This window comes from Oncorhynchus tshawytscha, linkage group LG02 (assembly GCF_018296145.1).
Source record: "Oncorhynchus tshawytscha isolate Ot180627B linkage group LG02, Otsh_v2.0, whole genome shotgun sequence".
In the NCBI taxonomy this organism is placed as follows: Eukaryota; Metazoa; Chordata; class Actinopteri; order Salmoniformes; family Salmonidae; genus Oncorhynchus; species Oncorhynchus tshawytscha.
The window spans coordinates 658,131-680,712 of record NC_056430.1 but is presented as its reverse complement, the minus strand read 5'-3'; the positions used below and the strand labels follow the sequence as shown (position 1 = coordinate 680,712).

The following is a 22,582-nucleotide window of genomic DNA, read 5'->3' as shown; positions in this document are numbered from 1 at the left end:
CCCCCCCCCTCCCGCCCCCTCCCGCCCCCCCCCCCGTCCCCCCCCCCGCCCCCTCCCGCCCCCTCCCCTCCCCTCCCTCCCCCCCCCGTCCCCTCCCGTCCCCCCCGTCCCCTCCCGCCCCCCCCGCCCCTCCCGCCCCCCCCGCCCCCTCCCGCCCCCTCCCGCCCCCCCCGCCCCCCCGCAGTCCCTGGGGGAAGAGTTGTCACTGCTCTGTGAGACGAGGACATTCTCTCTCACTTCTCTGATCACACACATACACACACACACACACACACACACACACCACACACACTCCATGGTACACCGCTGACTCTCTCTGTGTGGTGAGTGAACAGTGAGCTCCAGGTTACCTATGAACAGCAGTCTCTCTCCTATCTTTTCTACTGGATTTGAGATGATATCGTTGCATCGCTAGCTAGCATCCAAGTAAGTAATGCTTTAATGTCAATGCCACTGCTGCTGCTGCTGCCTTCTTTGTGCTATTTACTACACTACAGCATGTTTCTCTCCGTCTGGGGTGTTATATGACTAGCGAGTATAAGCTTAGCTCCCGTGCAGAGCAAGACGGAGGGAGAAGGGAGTCAAGGAGAGAGGATGCAGGGAGAGAGGGAGCAGGGAGAGAGGGAGCAAGGAGAGAGGATGCAGGGAAAAAGGGAGCAGGGAGAGAGGGAGCAGGGAGAGAGGGAGCAGGGAGAGAAGCAAGGAGAGAGGATGCAGGGAGAGGGAGGGAGCAAGGAGAGAGGATGCAGGGAGAGAGGGAGCAGGGAGAGAGGGAGCACGGAGTGAAGGAGAGAGGATGCAGGGAGAGAGGGAGCAGGGAGAGAGGGAGCAAGGAGAGAAGGAGAGAGGATGCAGGGAGAGAGGGAGCAAGGAGAGAGGATGCAGGGAGAGAGGGAGCAGGAAGAGAGGGAGCAAGGAGAGAAGGAGAGAGGATGCAGGGAGAGAGGGAGCAAGGAGAGAAGGAGAGAGGATGCAGGGAGAGAGGGAGCACGGAAAGAGGGAAAGATGGAGCAGGGAGTGAAGGAGCACAGAGGGAGGGAGCAGGGAGTGAGGGAGCAGGGAGTGAGGGAGCAGGGAGTGAGGGAGCACAGAGGGAGGGAGCACGGTGAGAGGGGGAAAATGGACAACAGTGGTGAACAGTTCAGGTTGTACACAGGCAGGATGGTAAGCAGGCAGAAAGGGAAAACAGGCAGGCTGGTAAGCAGGTAAGCAGGCAGACAGGGACACAGGCTGGCTAGTAGGTAAGCAGGTTACTGTGGTGTACCAGGAGTGTGTTTAATAGTTGGGGAGAGACATGGCGGCATGTGGAGAATGAAACCTTTCAGGAATGTGGTGTGCTGTGGAGATGCCTGGCTGGTCTCTAGAAGCTGATTCAGTCCTCTAGCTGCTCTGACCTGTCTCTCTGAAGGGTTTCCTGCATTAGGTTTCAGCTCTCGCTGTTCAGGTCAGCTACTATGGAGCTCCGCTCTGTGTGGGATAGAGCAGCCTCATACCTCTACTGTGGAGCTCCGCTCTGTGTGGGATAGAGCAGCCTCATGCTTCTACTGTGGAGCTCCGCTCTGTGTGGGATAGAGCAGCCTCATGCCTCTACTGTGGAGCTCCGCTCTGTGTGGGATAGAGCAGCCTCATACCTCTACTGTGGAGCTCCGCTCTGTGTGGGATAGAGCAGCCTCATGCTTCTACTGTGGAGCTCCGCTCTGTGTGGGATAGAGCAGCCTCATGCCTCTACTGTGGAGCTCCGCTCTGTGTGGGATAGAGCAGCCTCATGCCTCTACTGTGGAGCTCCGCTCTGTGTGGGATAGAGCAGCCTCATGCCTCTACTGTGGAGCTCCGCTCTGTGTGGGATAGAGCAGCCTCATGCCTCTACTGTGGAGCTCCGCTCTGTGTGGGATAGAGCAGCCTCATGCCTCTACTGTGGAGCTCTGCTCTGTGTGGGATAGAGCAGCCTCATGCCTCTACTGTGGAGCTCCGCTCTGTGTGGGATAGAGCAGCCTCATGCCTCTACTGTGGAGCTCCGCTCTGTGTGGGATAGAGCAGCCTCATGCCTCTACTGTGGAGCTCCGCTCTGTGTGGGATAGAGCAGCCTCATGCCTCTACTGTGGAGCTCCGCTCTGTGTGGGATAGAGCAGCCTCATGCCTCTACTGTGGAGCTCCGCTCTGTGTGGGATAGAGCAGCCTCATGCCTCTACTGTGGAGCTCCGCTCTGTGTGGGATAGAGCAACCTCATGCTATATAATAAAAAAACAGCTTGTTTAACAGTATGTCCTCTCTTTCCTGTACCCTTGGAAACTTGAAATGGTACAGATGAATGTAACTATTGTCTGTCTGTGGACTAAGGGATGGTGTTTGCCATTTCTGCTGTCTTTAGAAGAGGTTAAACTAGACCATGGTGTTATAGTATGTGGAGGTTAAACTAGACCATGGTGTTATAGTATGTGGAGGTTAAACTAGACCATGGTGTTATAGTATGTAGAGGTTAAACTAGACCATGGTGTTACAGTATGTAGAGGTTAAACTAGACCATGTTGTTATAGTATGTAGAGGTTAAACTAGACCATGGTGTTATAGTATGTAGAGGTTAAACTAGACCATGGTGTTATAGTATGTGGAGGTTAAACTAGACCATGGTGTTATAGTATGTGGAGGTTAAACTAGACCATGTTGTTATAGTATGTAGAGGTTAAACTAGACCATGTTGTTATAGTATGTAGAGGTGAAGGTTAAACTAGACCATGGTGTTACAGTATGTGAGGGTTAAACTAGACCATGGTGTTACAGTATGTAGAGGTTAAACTAGACCATGGTGTTACAGTATGTAGAGGTTAAACTAGACCATGGTGTTATAGTATGTAGAGGTTAAACTAGACCATGGTGTTACAGTATGTAGAGGTTAAACTAGACCATTGAATGTAGTCCTTCGGGGATGGATAGCTGTGACCTCCACAACCAGAATTGAGAGAGAGAGAGAGAGAGAGAGAGAGAGAGAGAGAGAAACTCCATCCAGACCACAGCACCACCAGCAACACCCCCACCCCAACCAATCATCAGCCCCTCATGCCCCTCCTTCCCACCCCATGCCCCCACTCCCGCAAATAGGGCCTCAACATAAAATTCACACATACGCCCAAGCTGTGAGCAGGCAAACAGGACCAACCCCCGCTCTTACACCAGCCCAAGCCAATGGCATGTACCAGATGCTCAGCAGGCTCTGCTCACACTTACTGGTCTGAGGCCAAACCACACGACCAACAACATTGGACACTTTATGGAACACAAAGCCTTCACTATATCATCCTGGAATATCCAAGGCCTGAGGTCATCTGCCTTTGGCCTAAAGAGCAGGAACCTGGGCTTCATAAAATAAATCGGAAATACAGACATTGTCATCCTACAAGAAACATGGTATAGAGGAGACGGACCCACTGGTTGCCCTCTAGGTTACAGAGAGCTGGTAGTCCCATCCACCACACTACCAGGTGGGTGGTATAGAGGAGATGGGCCCACTGGTTGCCCTCTAGGTTACAGAGAGGTGGTAGTCCCATCCACCACACTACCAGGTGTGTGGTATAGAGGAGATGGACCCACTGGTTGCCCTCTAGGTTACAGAGAGCTGGTAGTCCCATCCACCACACTACCAGGTGGGTGGTATAGAGGAGATGAACCCACTGGTTGCCCTCTAGGTTACAGAGAGCTGGTAGTCCCATCCACCAAACTACCAGGTGTGTGGTATAGAGGAGATGAACCCACTGGTTGCCCTCTAGTTTACAGAGAGCTGGTAGTCCCATCCACCAAAATACCAGGTGTGTGGTGTAGAGGAGATGAACCCACTGGTTGCCCTCTAGATTACAGAGAGCTGGTAGTCCCATCCACCACACTACCAGGTGTGTGGTATAGAGGAGACGGACCCACTGGTTGCCCTCTAGATTACAGAGAGCTGGTAGTCCCATCCATCACACTACCAGGTGGGTGGTATAGAGGAGACGGACCCACTGGTTGCCCTCTAGATTACAGAGAGCTGGTAGTCCCATCCACCAAACTACCAGGTGTAAAACCTGGTATAGAGGAGACGGACCCACTGGTTGCCCTCTAGGTTACAGAGAGCTGGTAGCCCCATCCACCACACTACCAGGTGGGTGGTATAGAGGAGACAGACCCACTGGTTGCCCTCTAGATTACAGAGAGCTGGTAGTCCCATCCACCAAACTACCAGGTGTAAAACCTGGTATAGAGGAGACGGACCCACTGGTTGCCCTCTAGGTTAGAGAGAGCTGGTAGCCCCATCCACCACACTACCAGGTGGGTGGTATAGAGGAGATGAACCCACTGGTTGCCCTCTAGATTACAGAGAGCTGGTAGTCCCATCCACCAAACTACCAGGTGGGTGGTATAGAGGAGATGAACCCACTGGTTGCCCTCTAGATTACAGAGAGCTGGTAGTCCCATCCACCAAACTACCAGGTGTGAAACTGGGAAGGGACTCAGGGGGTATGCCAATTTGATATAGAGCAGACCTAACTCATTCCATTAAATTAATCAAAACAGGAACATTTTACATTTGGCTAGAAATTCAAAAGGAAAATATCTCAACAGAGAAAAATGTCCTCCTGTGTGCTACCTATATCCCCCCACTAGAAGCCCCATATTTTAATGAAGACAGCTTCTCCATCCTGGAGGGGGAAATCAATCATTTCCAGGCCCAGGGACATATACCTGTCTGTGGCGACCTAAATGCCAGAACCGGACAAGAACCTGAAACCCTCAGCACACAGGGGGACAAACACCTGCCTGCAGGTGACAGCAATCCCCCACCCATATGCCCCCTAGACACAACTACAACAACATAACCAACAAAAACATGTCACAACTCCTGCAGCTCTATCGCGTGCTGGGTATGTTCATAGTAAATGGTAGGCTTCGAGGGGACTCCTATGGTAGGTACACCTATAGCTCATCTCTTGGCAGTAGTACTGTAGACTACTTTATCACTGACCTCAACCCAGAGTCTCTCAGAGCGTTCACAGTCAGCCCACTGACACCCCTATCAGACCACAACAAAATCACAGTCTACTTGAACAGAGCAATACTCAATGATGAGGCATCAAAGTCAAAGGAACTGAGTAATATTAAGAAATGCTATAGATGGAAAAAAAGTAGTCTGGAAACCTAATAAAAACAATTAGGCAACAACAAATTCAATCCCTTTTAGACAACTTCCTGAACAAACCGTTCCACTGTAATAGTGAAGGTGTAAACTTGGTAGTAGAAAACCTAATCAGTATATTTGACATCTCAGCCTCCCTATCAAATCTAAACATTACAAACAGAAAACCAAAGAAAATGAACAACAATGACAAATAGTTTGATGAAGAATGCAAAAACTTAAAGAATTGAGAAACCTGTCCAACCAAAAACATACAGACGTAGAAAACCTGAGTGTACGCCTTCACTGTGGTGAATCACTAAAACAAAACATAAATACACTACGGGAAAAGAAGGAACAGCACGTCAGAAATCAGCTCAATGTAAGTAAAGAATCCATAGGCTCTAACCACTTCTGGGAAAATTGGAAAACACTAAACAAATAGCAACATGAAGAGTTATCTATCCAAAACTGTGATGTATGGGTCAACCTCTTCTCCAATCTGATTGGCTCTATAACAACGAACAAATATACATGATGAAATACAAATCTTAGAATCAACTATTAAAGACGACCAGGTTTTCTACGATTATCCAATTACCTTGAATGAACTACAGGACAAAATACAAATCCTCCAACCCAAAAAGGTCTGTGGTGTTGATGGTATCCTCAATGAAATTATAAAATATATAGACAAATTCCAATTGGCTATACTTTTAAACTCTTTAACATCATCTTCAGCTCTGGCATCTTCCCCAATATTTGGAACCAAGGACTGATCACCGCAATCCACAAAAGTGGAGACAAATTTGACCCCAATAACTACCATGAGATATGCGTCAACAGTAACCTTGGGGAAATCCTCTACATAATCATGAACAGCAGACTAGTTGAGTTGGCTTTTTACCAAATTTCCATATGACAGACCACAGATTCACCCTGCACACCGTAATTGACAAACAAACAAACCAAAACAAAGGAGAAGTCTTCTCATGTTTTGTTGATTTCAAAAAAGCTTTTGACTCAATTTGGCATGAGGGTCTGCTATACAAACTGATGGAAAGTGGTGTTGGGGGTAAAACATACGACATTATATAATCCATGTAAACAAACAACAAGTGTGTGGTTAAAACTGGCAAAAAACACACACATTTCTTTCCACAGGGCTGTGGAGTGAGACAGGGATGTAGATTAAGCCCCACCTTCTTCAATATATATATCAACGAAAAGTCTGCAGCACCTGGCTTCACCCTACTAGAACCTGAAGTCAAATGTCTACTGTTTGCTGATGATCTGGTGCCTCTGTCACCAACCAAGGAGGGCCTACAGCAGCACCTAGATCTTCTGCACAGATTCTGCCAGACCTGGTCCCTGATAGTAAATCTCAGTAAGACCAAAATAATGGTGTTCCAAAAAAGGTCCAGTCACCAGGACTACAAATTCCATGAAGATACCGTTGCCCTAGAACACACAAAAAAACTATATGTACCTCGGCCTAAACATCAGGTAACTTCCACAAAGCTGTGAACAAGCAGAGAGACAAGGCAAGAAGGGCCTTCTATGCCATCAAAAGGAACACAAAATTCGACATACCAATTAGGATCTGGCTAAAAATACTTGAATCAGTCATAGAGCCCATTGCCTTTATAAATGTGAGGTCTGGGGTCCGCTCACCAACCAATAATTCACAAAATGGGACAAACACCCAATTGAGATTCTGCAGAATTCTGCAAAAATAAGTCATATTAGGCCGATACACGCTAATGATCAAAATCCAGAAAAGAGCCGTTCAATTCTACAACCATCTAAAAGGAAGCGATTCCCTAACATTCCATAACAAAGCCATCACCTACAGAGAGATGAACCTGGAGAAGAGTCCCCTAAGCAAGCTGGTCCTGGGGCTCTGTTCACAAACACACCTCACAGAGCCCCAGGACAGCAACACAATTAGACCCAACCAAATCATGAGAAAAGAAAAAGATAATTACTTGACATATTGGAAAGAATTAACAAAAAAACAGAGCAAACTAGAATGCTATTTGACCCTACACAGAGAGTACACAGTGGCAGAATACCTGACCACTGTGACTGACCCTAAACAGAGAGTACACAGTGGCAGAATACCTGACCACTGTGACTGACCCTAAACAGAGAGTACACAGTGGCAGAATACCTGACCACTGTGACTGACCCTAAACAGAGAGTACACAGTGGCAGAATACCTGACCACTGTGACTGACCCTAAACAGAGAGTACACAGTGGCAGAATACCTGACCACTGTGACTGACCCTAAACAGAGAGTACACAACTGTGACTCAAATCAAATGTTCAAATCAAATGTTATGTGTCACATGAGTAGTACTACACAGGTGTAGTAGACCTCACAGTGAAATGCCGAATACAACCGGTGTAGTAGACCTCACAGTGAAATGCTGAATACAACAGGTGTAGTAGACCTCACAGTGAAATGCTGAATACAACAGGTGTAGTAGACCTCACAGTGAAATGCTGAATACAACAGGTGTAGTAGACCTCACAGTGAAATGCTGAATACAACAGGTGTAGTAGACCTCACAGTGAAATGCTGAATACAACAGGTGTAGTAGACCTTACAGTGAAATGCTGAATGCAACAGGTGTAGTAGACCTCACAGTGAAATGCTGAATACAACAGGTGTAGTAGACCTCACAGTGAAATGCTGAATACAACAGGTGTAGTAGACCTTACAGTGAAATGCTGAATACAACAGGTGTAGTAGACCTTACAGTGAAATGCTGAATACAACAGGTGTAGTAGACCTTACAGTGAAATGCTGAATACAACAGGTGTAGTAGACCTCACAGTGAAATGCTGAATACAACAGGTGTAGTAGACCTTACAGTGAAATGCTGAATACAACAGGTGTAGTAGACCTCACAGTGAAATGCTGAATACAACAGGTGTAGTAGACCTCACAGTGAAATGCTGAATACAACAGGTGTAGTAGACCTCACAGTGAAATGCTGAATACAACAGGTGTAGTAGACCTCACAGTGAAATGCTGAATACAACAGGTGTAGTAGCCCTTACAGTGAAATGCTGAATACAACAGGTGTAGTAGACCTTACAGTGAAATGCTGAATACAACAGGTGTAGTAGACCTTACAGTGAAATGCTGAATACAACAGGTGTAGTAGACCTCACAGTGAAATGCTGAATACAACAGGTGTAGTAGACCTCACAGTGAAATGCTGAATACAACAGGTGTAGACCCTCACAGTGAAATGCTGAATACAACAGGTGTAGTAGACCTTACAGTGAAATGATGAATACAACAGGTGTAGTAGACCTTACAGTGAAATGCTGAATACAACAGGTGTAGTAGACCTTACAGTGAAATGCTGAATACAACAGGTGTAGTAGACCTTACAGTGAAATGCTGAATACAACAGGTGTAGACCTCACAGTGAAATGCTGAATACAACAGGTGTAGTAGACCTTACAGTGAAATGCTGAATACAACAGGTGTAGTAGACCTCACAGTGAAATGCTGAATACAACAGGTGTAGTAGACCTTACAGTGAAATGATGAATACAACAGGTGTAGTAGACCTCACAGTGAAATGCTGAATACAACAGGTGTAGTAGACCTTACAGTGAAATGCTGAATACAACAGGTGTAGACCTCACAGTGAAATGCTGAATACAACAGGTGTAGTAGACCTCACAGTGAAATACTGAATACAACAGGTGTAGTAGACCTTACAGTGAAATGCTGAATACAACAGGTGTAGACCTCACAGTGAAATGCTGAATACAACAGGTGTAGTAGACCTCACAGTGAAATACTGAATACAACAGGTGTAGTAGACCTTACAGTGAAATGATGAATACAACAGGTGTAGTAGACCTTACAGTGAAATTACAAGCCCTTAACCAACAATGCAGTTTCAAGAAAATTATCTATAAAAAAAAGAAGAAATAAAAGTAGCAAATAATTAAAAATCAGCAGTAAAATAACAATAGCATGGATATATACAAGGGGGTACCGGTACATAGTCAATGTGCACCAGTTGGTCAAGGTAATTGAGGTAATATGTACATGTAGGTAGAGTTATTAAAGTGACTATGCATAGCCATTTGATTAAATGTTCAGGAGTCTTATGGCTTGGGGGTTGGAGCTGTTTTAGAAGCCTCTTGGACCTAGACGTGGCGCTCCGGTACCGTTTGCCGTGCGGTAGCAGAGAGATCAGTCTACGACTAGGATGGCTGGAGTCTTTGACAGTCTTTAGGGCCTTCCTCTGACACCGCCTGGTATAGAGGTCCTGGATGGCAGGAAGCTTGGCCCCAGTGATGTACTGGGCCGTACACACTACCCTCTGACCCAAAATACAACCTATATTTATGTTTATATATTTTCCCTTTTGTACTTTAACTATTTGCACATTGTTACAACACTGTATATATAATATGACCTTTGAAATGTCTTTTTTGTTTTTTTATTTTGTAACTTTTTTGAGTGTAATGTTTACTGTTCATTTTTTATTGTATATTTCACTTTTGTTTATTATCTATTTCACTTGCTTTGGCAATGTTAACATATATTTCCCATGCCAATTAAAGCCCTTAAATATACATTTACATTGAATTGAGAAGAGTGGGAGATGTGAGAGTGAGGGAGAGAGAGAGGTGAGGAGAGTGAGGGAGAGAGAGGTGAGGAGAGTGAGGGGTGAGGAGAGTGAGGGAGAGAGAGAGGTGAGGAGAGTGAGGGAGAGAGAGAGGAGGGGAGAGGAGGGAGAGAGAGAGGTGAGGAGAGTGAGGGAGAGAGAGAGAGGTGAGGGAGGGAGAGTGAGGGAGAGAGGAGAGTGAGGAGGAGAGTGAGGGAGCGATGTGAGGAGAGTGAGGGAGAGAGAGAGGTGAGGAGAGTGAGGGAGAGAGAGAGGTGAGGAGAGTGAGGGAGAGAGAGAGGTGAGGAGAGTGAGGGAGAGAGAGAGGAGGGAGAGAGAGGTGAGGAGAGTGAGGGAGAGAGAGAGGTGAGGGAGAGGAGGGAGAGAGAGAGGTGAGGAGAGTGAGGGAGAGAGAGAGGTGAGGAGAGAGAGAGAGGTGAGGGAGAGAGAGAGGTGAGGAGAGTGAGGGAGAGAGAGAGAGTGAGGAGAGTGAGGGAGAGAGAGAGAGAGGTGAGGAGAGTGAGGGGGAGCGATGTGAGGAGAGTGAGGGAGAGAGAGAGGTGAGGAGAGTGAGGGAGAGAGATGTGAGGAGAGTGAGGGAGAGAGAGAGGTGAGGAGAGTGAGGGAGAGAGAGAGGTGAGGAGAGTGAGGGAGAGAGAGAGGTGAGGAGAGGAGGGAGAGAGAGAGGTGAGGAGAGTGAGGGAGAGAGAGAGGTGAGGAGAGTGAGGGAGAGAGAGAGGTGAGGAGAGTGAGGGAGAGAGAGAGGTGAGGAGAGTGAGGGGGTGAGGAGAGTGAGGGAGAGAGAGAGGTGAGGAGAGGAGGGAGCGATGTGAGGAGAGTGAGGGAGCGATGTGAGGAGAGAGAGAGGGGAGAGAGTGAGGAGAGTGAGGGAGCGATGTGAGGAGAGTGAGGGAGAGAGAGAGGTGAGGAGAGTGAGGGAGAGAGAGAGGTGAGGAGAGTGAGGGAGAGAGAGAGGTGAGGAGAGTGAGGGAGCGATGTGAGGAGAGTGAGGGAGAGAGAGAGGTGAGGAGAGTGAGGGAGAGAGAGAGGTGAGGAGAGTGAGGGAGCGATGTGAGGAGAGTGAGGGAGAGAGAGAGGTGAGGAGAGTGAGGTATAGCAGTGAGAGATGTGAGGGAGAGATGTGAGTGTGAGGGAGAGATGTGAGGGTGAGATATGAGAGTGAGGGAGAGAGGTGAGGAATTTCTTTCTACAGTCTGTCATGTCTTTACACTGGAATGACTGGGAGCTAGCTGCACCTGGCTGTCAGATGTTTGCTTCCTCCTTTGTGAGGGTTGCGTGACAGCGTGACAGCTGCTTTCAACACAATTAGAAACCACACGGCTCATCATTAAGGAAGGAGAAAGCCCTCAGTCCCTTTACGTAAGACTGTTCACCTCAAAACCTTCAGCTTTATACTGCTGTTGAACTGATACCACTTCATATAGTACAGTACTAGTAGGAAGATTGAATCAAAAGGGGCTTTTTTTATGTGTAGTTTTACAGTGGAGAATACCAGTCTACAGGTTTCCTGCACGTACTATGTAAAGCGGTAGGTAGAGAGGAAGGTAGAGAGGGAGGGAGGGAGGTAGGGAGTGAGATAGAGAGAGAGGAAAGGAGGTAGAGAGGGAGGGAAGGAGGTAGAGAGGGAGGGAGGTAGGGAGGGAGGGAGGGAGGTAGAGAGGGAGGGAGGTATAGAGGGAGGGTGGTAGGTAGGTAGCGAGGGAGTTAGGGGAGGGAGGGAGGGGGGGGGATGGAGGTAGGGAGGGAGGTAGTGAGGGAGGGAGGTAGGGAGGAAGGTAGAGAGGGACGGAGGGAGGGAGTGAGATAGAGAGGGAGGGAAGGAGGTAGAGAGGGAGGGAGGGAAGGAGGTAGGGAGGGATGGAGGGAGGGAGGTAGAGAGGGAGGGAGGTAGAGAGGGGGAGGTAGGTAGGTAGCGAGGGAGGGAGGTAGGGGAGAGAGGGATGGAGGTAAGGAGGGAGGGAGGTAGGTAGCGAGGGAGGGAGGTAGGTAGGTAGGTAGGTAGCGAGGGAGGGAGGGAGGTAGGTAGGTAGCGAGGGAGGGCGGGGGAGGGAGGTAGGTAGGTAGCGAGGGAGGGAGGGAGGGAGGGAGGTAAAATGGTCCCAGAGCAGCTGGGCCAGCTGCTGCAGATAGTGATGCAGGAATAGAGGGGATACCATGTGGAAGATACAGCCTGGCTTTGATAGCTCCTAGCTGGGCCCTACTCTGAAGGTGGTGGTAGTGGAGGAGGCTGCCTCCTAGCTGGGCTCTGCTCTGAAGGTGGTAGTGGAGGAGACTGCCTCCTAGCTGGGCTCTGCTCTGAAGGTGGTGGTAGTGGAGGAGACTGCCTCCTAGCTGGGCCCTGCTCTGAAGGTGGTAGTGGAGGAGACTGCCTCCTAGCTGGGCCCTGCTCTGAAGGTGGTAGTGGAGGAGACTGCCTCCTAGCTGGGCTCTGCTCTGAAGGTGGTGGTGGAGGAGACTGCCTCCTAGCTGGGCTCTGCTCTGAAGGTGGTAGTGGAGGAGACTGCCTCCTAGCTGGGCCCTGCTCTGAAGGTGGTAGTGGAGGAGACTGCCTCCTAGCTGGGCTCTGCTCTGAAGGTGGTGGTGGAGGAGACAGCCTCCTAGCTGGGCTCTGCTCTGAAGGTGGTAGTGGAGGAGACTGCCTCCTAGCTGGGCCCTGCTCTGAAGGTGGTAGTGGAGGAGACTGCCTCCTAGCTGGGCCCTGCTCTGAAGGTGGTAGTGGAGGAGACTGCCTCCTAGCTGGGCCCTGCTCTGAAGGTGGTAGTGGAGGAGACTGCCTCCTAGCTGGGCCCTGCTCTGAAGGTGGTAGTGGAGGAGACTGCCTCCTAGCTGGGCTCTGCTCTGAAGGTGGTGGTGGAGGAGACTGCCTCCTAGCTGGGCTCTGCTCTGAAGGTGGTAGTGGAGGAGACTGCCTCCTAGCTGGGCCCTGCTCTGAAGGTGGTAGTGGAGGAGACTGCCTCCTAGCTGGGCTCTGCTCTGAAGGTGGTGGTGGAGGAGACTGCCTCCTAGCTGGGCTCTGCTCTGAAGGTGGTGGTAGTGGAGGAGACTGCCTCCTAGCTGGGCCCTGCTCTGAGGATGGTAGTGGAGGAGACTGCCTCCTAGCTGGGCTCTGCTCTGAAGGTGGTAGTGGAGGAGACTGCCTCCTAGCTGGGCCCTGCTCTGAAGGTGGTAGTGGAGGAGACTGCCTCCTAGCTGGGCTCTGCTCTGAAGGTGGTGGTGGAGGAGACTGCCTCCTAGCTGGGCTCTGCTCTGAAGGTGGTGGTAGTGGAGGAGACTGCCTCCTAGCTGGGCCCTGCTCTGAGGATGGTAGTGGAGGAGACTGCCTCCTAGCTGGGCTCTGCTCTGAAGGTGGTAGTGGAGGAGACTGCCTCCTAGCTGGGCTCTGCTCTGAAGGTGGTGGTGGAGGAGACTGCCTCCTAGCTGGGCTCTGCTCTGAAGGTGGTGGTGGAGGAGACTGCCTCCTAGCTGGGCCCTGCTCTGAAGGTGGTGGTGGAGGAGACTGCCTCCTAGCTGGGCTCTGCTCTGAAGGTGGTGGTGGAGGAGACTGCCTCCTAGCTGGGCTCTGCTCTGAAGGTGGTGGTGGAGGAGACCGCCTCCTAGCTGGGCTCTGCTCTGAAGGTGGTAGTGGAGGAGACTGCCTCCTAGCTGGGCTCTGCTCTGAAGGTGGTGGTAGTGGAGGAGACTGCCTCCTAGCTGGGCCCTGCTCTGAAGGTGGTAGTGGAGGAGACTGTCTCCTTGCTGGGCCCTGCTCTGAAGGTGGTAGTGGAGGAGACTGCCTCCTAGCTGGGCCTTGCTCTGAAGGTGGTAGTGGAGGAGACTGCCTCCTAGCTGGGCCCTGCTCTGAAGGTGGTAGTGGAGGAGACTGCCTCCTAGCTGGGCCCTGCTCTGAAGGTGGTAGTGGAGGAGACTGCCTCCTAGCTGGGCCCTGCTCTGAAGGTGGTAGTGGAGGAGACTGCCTCCTAGCTGGGCTCTGCTCTGAAGGTGGTGGTGGAGGAGACTGCCTCCTAGCTGGGCTCTGCTCTGAAGGTGGTAGTGGAGGAGACTGCCTCCTAGCTGGGCCCTGCTCTGAAGGTGGTAGTGGAGGAGACTGTCTCCTTGCTGGGCCCTGCTCTGAAGGTGGTAGTGGAGGAGACTGCCTCCTAGCTGGGCCCTGCTCTGAAGGTGGTAGTGGAGGAGACTGCCTCCTAGCTGGGCCCTGCTCTGAAGGTGGTAGTGGAGGAGACTGCCTCCTAGCTGGGCTCTGCTCTGAAGGTGGTGGTGGAGGAGACTGCCTCCTAGCTGGGCTCTGCTCTGAAGGTGGTAGTGGAGGAGACTGCCTCCTAGCTGGGCCCTGCTCTGAAGGTGGTAGTGGAGGAGACTGCCTCCTAGCTGGGCTCTGCTCTGAAGGTGGTGGTGGAGGAGACTGCCTCCTAGCTGGGCTCTGCTCTGAAGGTGGTGGTGGAGGAGACCGCCTCCTAGCTGGGCTCTGCTCTGAAGGTGGTAGTGGAGGAGACTGCCTCCTAGCTGGGCTCTGCTCTGAAGGTGGTGGTAGTGGAGGAGACTGCCTCCTAGCTGGGCCCTGCTCTGAAGGTGGTAGTGGAGGAGACTGTCTCCTTGCTGGGCCCTGCTCTGAAGGTGGTAGTGGAGGAGACTGCCTCCTAGCTGGGCCTTGCTCTGAAGGTGGTAGTGGAGGAGACTGCCTCCTAGCTGGGCCCTGCTCTGAAGGTGGTAGTGGAGGAGACTGCCTCCTAGCTGGGCCCTGCTCTGAAGGTGGTAGTGGAGGAGACTGCCTCCTAGCTGGGCCCTGCTCTGAAGGTGGTAGTGGAGGAGACGGCCTCCTAGCTGGGCTCTGCTCTGAAGGTGGTGGTGGAGGAGACTGCCTCCTAGCTGGGCTCTGCTCTGAAGGTGGTAGTGGAGGAGACTGCCTCCTAGCTGGGCCCTGCTCTGAAGGTGGTAGTGGAGGAGACTGCCTCCTAGCTGGGCTCTGCTCTGAAGGTGGTGGTGGAGGAGACTGCCTCCTAGCTGGGCTCTGCTCTGAAGGTGGTGGTAGTGGAGGAGACTGCCTCCTAGCTGGGCCCTGCTCTGAGGATGGTAGTGGAGGAGACTGCCTCCTAGCTGGGCTCTGCTCTGAAGGTGGTAGTGGAGGAGACTGCCTCCTAGCTGGGCTCTGCTCTGAAGGTGGTGGTGGAGGAGACTGCCTCCTAGCTGGGCTCTGCTCTGAAGGTGGTAGTGGAGGAGACTGCCTCCTAGCTGGGCTCTGCTCTGAAGGTGGTGATAGTGGAGGAGACTGCCTCCTAGCTGGGCCCTGCTCTGAAGGTGGTGGTGGAGGAGACTGCCTCCTAGCTGGGCTCTGCTCTGAAGGTGGTAGTGGAGGAGACTGCCTCCTAGCTGGGCTCTAAAGTAGAGAACTATTAAGGTAATAAGGAATCATTTGGGATGCAGTCCGTGGTTAAGTTGTAGGCTGACTGTATTTCTCTTTGATAGATCAAGGTGAATTTTATTTGCTGTCAAATCCCCACTGGAGAACCCTTTGAAGAACCCTAGTTTGGATCCAAGTAAAACGCTTTTGGTTCTAGGTAGAACCTATTGGGTTCCATATAGAACACTTTCCACAGATGGTTCTACATGGAACACAAAATGGTTCTACCTGGAACCGAAAAGGGTTCTCCCATGGGGACAGCCGAAGAACCCATATGGAACACTTTCCACAGATGGTTCTACATTGAACACAAAATGGTTCTACCTGGAACCGAAAAGGGTTCTCCCATGGGGACAGCCGAAGAACCCATATAGAACACTTTCCACAGATGGTTCTACATGGAACACAAAATGGTTCTACCTGGAACCGAAAAGGGTTCTCCCATGGGGACAGCCGAAGAACCCATATGGAACACTTTTTAAAATGGTAACTAGATGATTAAAATGTCTCCCACTGCAGCAGAAGTCACATCCATTTCCTGGAGTACTTCCTGACTGCAGTACAGAGACATGTCAGGTCCTGGATCGTCTCCTGGGTCGTGTCCTGGGTCGTGTCCTGGGTCATGTCCTGGATCATCTCCTGGGTTGTGTCCTGGGCCGTGTTCATTAGGAAACAAACAAACGAACGGAAAAATACTTCCTTGACTTACAAAACGCTCCTTTCCATTTTTATGGTATTAAAACTTTCCTTTGTGTGCCCTAATAAATACGACCCTGGAGTACTTTGGCTACCTGGGGTTCAGTAGGATAACAGATTAAACTTTTAACAGTATCCTGCCTGCCAGCCTGTCACTGTACATGTCCCCATGTCATAGGGACACACACACACCGGTCTGTAATACCAATTTGTTTCAAGCAGACCACCATAGTCCCTGTGCCCAAGAACTCCAAGGTAACCTGTCTAACTGACAACGGCTCTGTAGCACATCTGTAGTCATGAAGTGCTTTGAAAAGCTTGTCCCGGCTCACATCAACAACATCATCCCAGACATCCTGGACACACTCCAATTCGCATACCGCCCCAACAGATCTACAGATGACGCAATCTCTATTGTACTCCACACTGCCCTTTTCCCCCTGAACAAAAGGAATACCTATGTGAGAATGCTGTTCATTGACTACAGCTTAGCATTCAACACCATAGTGCCCTCAAAGCTCATCAATTAGCTAAGGACCCTGGGACTAAACACCTCCCTCTGCAAATGGATCCTGGACTTCATGGCGGGCCTCCCCCAGGTGATAAGGGTAGGCAACGACACATCTGCCACGTTGATCCTCAACACGGGGCCCCTCAGAGGTGTGTGCTTAGTCCCTTCCTCTACTCCCTGATCACCCACGACTGCGTGGCCCCGCACGTCTCCAACCCCATCAGCAATTTTGCTGACATCACAACGGTGGTTGGGCTGATCACCAATGATGATGAGGCAGCCTTTAGCGAGGAGGTCAGAGACCTGGCAGTCTGTTGCCAGGACAACAACCTCTCCCTCAACATCAGCAAGACAAAGGCAGCCAGATACAATTCAGTATTCGATGTCCATCCGTTGTCTGAGGACGTCGGGAGATGATGTATAAACCAGCCACTAGGGGCAGAAGTGAACTGTTACCTTCAAGTGGGTTTTGGTTTTTCTGGACAGGGATGGTGGACGGGTTTAAGCATCTGCCTCCAGTGCCGAGGTTAAATGGTTGAATCTAAGTTGTTTTTGAGTATTTGGTTTTAAGACTCTCAAAAATCTTTTTTATTTTACCTTTATTTAACTAGGCAAGTCAGTTAATAACAAAATCTTATTTACAATGACTGCCTACCAGGGAACGGTGGGTTATCTAACTGCCTTGTTCAGGGGCAGAATGACAGATTTGTACCTTGTCGGCTCGGGGATTTGATCCAGCAACCTTTTTGTTACTGGCTCAATGCTGTAACCACCAGGCTACCTGTTGCCCCTTAACCCACACCTTAACCTTTTCAGAGTTAATGCCTAACCTTAAGCGTTCAGATTGAATGCCTGAACTTAACCCTAACCTTCAAAAATTGGAGTTAAATGATCAACTTATGATGATGATCAACACTTATAAATTTGACGTTTGGAAAAACTTCAACATTTTACACTTGTGAAACATGGTGAATGTTTAAGTCCTTTACGTGAGACTGTGAGAGCTAGTTGGACATAGGATCTGATCATGGTCTACAGGAAATGGTTGGGCGAGCACGCCCCCATCCACATCGACAGGGCTGTAGTAGAGCGGGTCGAGAGCTTCAAGTTCACATCACTAAGGTATTAACATGGTCCTCACAGTTGTGAAGAGTGCACGTCAGGAGGTGGAAAACATTCTAGAGCTGCACAATTGACTGGCTGCATCACTGCTTGGCAGGGCAACTGCAAAGGGCTACGGAGGGTGGTGAGTACGGCCCAGTACATCACTGGAACCGGGCTCCCTGCCACCCAGGACCTCATTCAGGACTCACCACATATCTTTACTGTCATATCTATCCTGTTGCCTAGTCACTTTACCCCCACCTACAGTTGAAGTTAGCCAAATACATTTAAAATCAGTTTATCACAATTCCTGACATTTAATCCTAGTTAGAAATTCCCTGTCCGAGGTCAGTTAGGAACACCACTTTATTTTAAGAACGTGAAATGTCCGAAAAATTGTAGAGAATGATTTATTTCAGCCTTTTATTTCTTTCATCACATTCCCAGTGGGTCAGAAGTTTACATACACTCAATTAGTATTTGGTAGCATTGCCTTTAAATTGTTTAACTTGGGTCAAACTTTTCAGGTAGCCTTCCACAAGCTTCCCACAATAAGTTGTGTGAATTTTGGCCCATTCTTCCTGAAAGAGCTGGTGTAACTGAGTCAGGTTTGTAGGCCTCCATGCTTGCACACACTTTTTCTGTAGGGTTGAGGTCAGGGCTTTGTGAAGTCCACTCCAATACCTTGACTTTGTTGTCCTTAAACCATTTTGCCACAACTTTGCTAGTATTCTTGTGGTCATTGTCCATTTGGAAGACCCATTTGCGACCAAGCTTTAACTTCCTGTCTGATGTCTTGAGATGTTGCTTCAATATATGCACTCATTCATATATCCTTATGTACATATTCTTTATCCCCTTACACTGTGTATAAGACAGTAGTTTTGGAATTGTTAGTTAGATTACTTGTTGGTTATTACTGCATTGTCGGAACTAGAAGCACAAGCATTTCGCTACACTCGCATTAACATCTGCTAACCATGTGTATGTGACAAATAAAATTTGATTTGATTTGATTTAATTGTCCTTCCTCATCATGTCATCTATTTTGTGAAGTGCACCAGTCCCTCCTGCAGCAAAGCACCCCCACAACATGATGCTGCCACCCCCGTTTTTCATGGCTGGTATGGTGTTCTTCAGCTTGCAAGCCTCCCCCTTTTTCCTCCAAACATAACTATGGTCATTATGGCCAAACAGTTCTATTTTTGTTTCATCAAACCAGAGGACATTTTTCCAAAAAGTACGATCTTTGTCCTCATGTGCAGTGGCAAACCGTAGTCTGGCTTTTTTATGGAGGTTTTGGAGTAGTGGCTTCTTCCTTGCTGAGCGGGCTTTCAGGTTATGTCGATTTTGGACTCGTTTTACTGTGGATATAGATAGTTTTGTACCTGTTTCCTCAAGCATCTTCACAAGGTCCTCTACTGTTGTTCTGGGATTGATTTGCACTTTTTGCATCAAAGTATGTTCATCTCTAGGAGACAGAACGCATCTCGTTCCTGAGCAGTATGACGGCTGCGTGGTCCCATGGTGTTTATACTTGCGTACTATTGTTTGTACAGATGAAATTGGTACTGTTGGTGTTTACATACTGGAGAGGGAATGCAAAACAACGACGCTGGACAGAGTGGAATCAGGTGTATCAAAAGGCAATTTATTGAGTCAAAGATATCTTGTCCTGCCGTTTATCGTGCACGGACCTAAGGAATGGGACTCTGTGAGGAGTCAGAATAATTAGGCCCCTCAGCCAGAGTTTACATCAGAATGTATACACAGAATAATGTAGGTGGAGTCTCTCGTGTTGATCTTCTGACTGGTCCTGAAGAGTTGGAGGTGGGCCTGGCTCTAGCCTGAGCGGGCCCCATTGGTGCACAGCAAAGTCCTTTGCTCTTGGCACCCGACCAGTAGGGGGGGGTAGAGTGTGAGTGTACAGTGCTTTATGAGATGTTTGTGTGTCTAGGAACGAAAGATAGGGGAAACTAGCAGTGTCTGCTTTAGGCGCAGGTGTTTCCTGTTTATGCAGGAGTGCATGAAAGGGTCAATGTCAGTGAGATAGCTTGGCACTTCTAAGCTCGTTATTGTTGCAGGCTGCTCTTTGTAGTTTTACAGGGAGTATATTTGCGTGGTGGCAGCTGTGTGTCCTTCGGATAATCATGTTATTGCACACAGGCTCTAGACTTGACTGAGGACACTGGGCCCAGAGTTATCTGAGGGCATCCGGTTTAACCAGAGTGTTGGTCTGCTAGTGATGCTTGATATTATTACTTATATAACAGTACCTTCAGGCATTTTGAAATTGATCCCAAATGATGAACCAGACTTGTGGAGGTCTACAATTTTTTTTTCCGAGGTCTTGGCTGATTTAATTTAATTTTCCCATGATGTCAAGCAAAAAGGCACTGAGTTTAAATTTGTGGAGTGGTTGAAAAACTAGTTTTAATGACTCCAACCAAAGTGTATGTAAACTTCCGACTTCAACTGTATAAGTATATACCATCCAGGGTTTTTTCATGATCTAAAAGGGGTGGTAGCAGTGGTTCGTAGATACCATTTTAGGAGCCCACAATCTTGGTGGTGTAGAGACATTTTGCATTTTTAAGCCAATTTCTTGCAGTTTTACGTATTTCTTCATGTCATTTCAGTTTGAAAGCTCATTATCTGCAATTTTACATTCTACCATGGAGCTGAGAGAAAATGTTGAAGTTTTAAACCAGAATTGTATGCACATTGCCTTGACTAATCAACACTGCCTAATTCATAGTTTATGGAATTTTTAATTTTTCCTGAATGTCTACTTTTATTTTGGAGATTGTTAGTTCTCAAATATTGAATTGTTAGAATTAGATAGTTCCATTATCTTTTCTACATTCTTTCTATTTGGTTTTAGTCCTTTACATATTTTTCCATTTACACTGTTTGGACATAGATTCCCCGAAAAAACGCTTAGGAGGCTCGCCCAAGGATTTGAATGGCAGAAAATTCCCTCAATAACCTCAATAACCATAATCTCGTACCTCAATAACCCCACTAACCTTGTACCCTAATAACCTCGTACCTCAGTAACCTCAGCCTCGTACCTCAGTAACCTCAACCTCGTACCTCAGTAACCTCAACCTCGTACCTCAATAACCCCTCTAACCTTGTACCTTAATAACCCCGTACCTCAGTAACCTCAACCTTGTACCTCAGTAACCTCAACCTCGTACCTCAGTAACCTCAACCTCGTACCTCAGTAACCTCAACCTTGTACCTTAATAACCTCGTACCTCAGTAACCCCACTAACCTTGTACCTTAATAACCTTGTACCTCAGTAACCTCAACCTCGTACCTTAATAACCTCGTACCTCAGTAACCTCAACCTTGTACCTTAATAACCTCGTACCTCAGTAACCTCAACCTCGTACCTCGTACCTTAATAACCTCGTACCTCAATAACCTCTATAACCTCGTACCTCAATAACCTCTATAACCTCGTACCTCAATAACCCCACTAACCTTGTACCTTAATAACCTCGTACCTCATCGACTCGCTACGGCTACTTTTTTTGCCCTTAATTTTTATTCATTTTTTTACTCTGTATTTATTCCTCCTGCAAAGCTTTATCTTATCTTGTTGTTGGACATGAATTTCACTGTTACACCTGTTGTTTTACGAAATGGGATTTGATTTGACACACACACACTGCAGAAGGCTGCTGCTGCTATGACTCATTCATCAACTCTCCTCTCTCTGAATACCATCTAAACCACATACGTACACAGCCCTGCAGCTAGTGCAAGGTCAAGTCATTTGATAGGAATTACACTATTTCTATATCTATCTAACTAGGAAGATACCAGTCTAAACTATTGTATTATGTTGTATTGTATTTAAGTGATAATGCCAGAGAAGACGGTGTTTGGAAGATATGGGTGTTGCAAACTGTGCCAATATATCCTCCAAATACCAGCTTCAATTACTTTTATACAACGGGTTGCCAAAATATTCAAATAATGATTTACATATTTTCATTAAAAATTATTATTTTGAAGAATCTATTCATACTATTTCATCCTTCCACAAAATATAGTCCAGAAACAAATCTAGCGTTGCTACCCAAGCCGGCTGGTCCTTCGTTCTACTGGTTCGGTTGCCAGAGACTCAACCCAGTCGTTCATTCTAAATGTCCCATTGCCATACTGGCTGGCAACGTTCTTATCCCTTGCTAGCTAGTTAGCCAACTACAGCTAACTTACAGTCATGTCAAACAGTGCAGCCAGAATAACAACAAAGTAGCTGCATTTGCATTTGTTTAAGCTGTTTTCTAGTGACATGTAATTGGATACATCCATGCGACATCCAATGAGCTAAAGAGACATGATTTCGCCTGGCATAGAAAATGTGCTCTATCGTCAGGACGGAGGAGCTAGCCGACACAGCTAACACAATCACTTCAAACTGAAGCTAAAAGACTGCGAACGCTTAATTTAGTTTTACCAGTTTTCTGTTGATAGTTCTTTGTATATATCCATATAAATGATCCCGATTCATGATTTCGACTGGCTGAGAAAAGCCTGTCTGTCTCATCCCGACTACCAACACATTTATTACTATTTTATTATACATTAATTTAACCTTTATTCAACTAGGCAAGTCAGTTTTACAACGATGGCCTTCCCCGGCCAAACCCTCCCTTAACCCGTGTGATGCTGGGCCAATTGTGCGCCGCCCTATGGGACTCCTGATCACAGACGGTTGTGATACAGCCCGGGATCAAACCAGGATCTTTAGTGATGCCTCTAGTACTGGGATGCAGTGCCTTAGACTGCTGCACCACTCGGGAACACCACTATGGGACAGCTGGAGAAGGAATATGAATATTAAAACAATGTTGTACATTTCAGAGAAACAGACAGCAAGGTTTTATACAAATCTTCGCTGTTGAAAACAAAATCTTATGCGAGATCATTTCTAGATGCTTTTTATGATGGAGATTTATTAAGTTTATAAATTGCCTGGTTGGGCCGATGAGACAGCAGATTTAGTAGTCAGATTGAACAGATAAAATTCTGTTCTATTCTAAACTATAT

The 22,582-nt window shown here is 48.2% G+C and overlaps 1 protein-coding gene across 1 annotated transcript in view; it reads left to right on the top strand.

Moving 5' to 3' along the window:
- Positions 1-277: 277 nt before the first annotated feature.
- LOC121847590 (plasma membrane calcium-transporting ATPase 2-like) overlaps positions 278-22,582 on the top strand; it is a 212,731-nt gene continuing 190,426 nt past the window's right edge. Inside the window, exon 1 of the mRNA XM_042329410.1 lies at positions 278-426. The gene's annotated coding sequence lies outside the window, so the exon portion shown is untranslated. The remainder of the gene's footprint in view (positions 427-22,582) is intronic.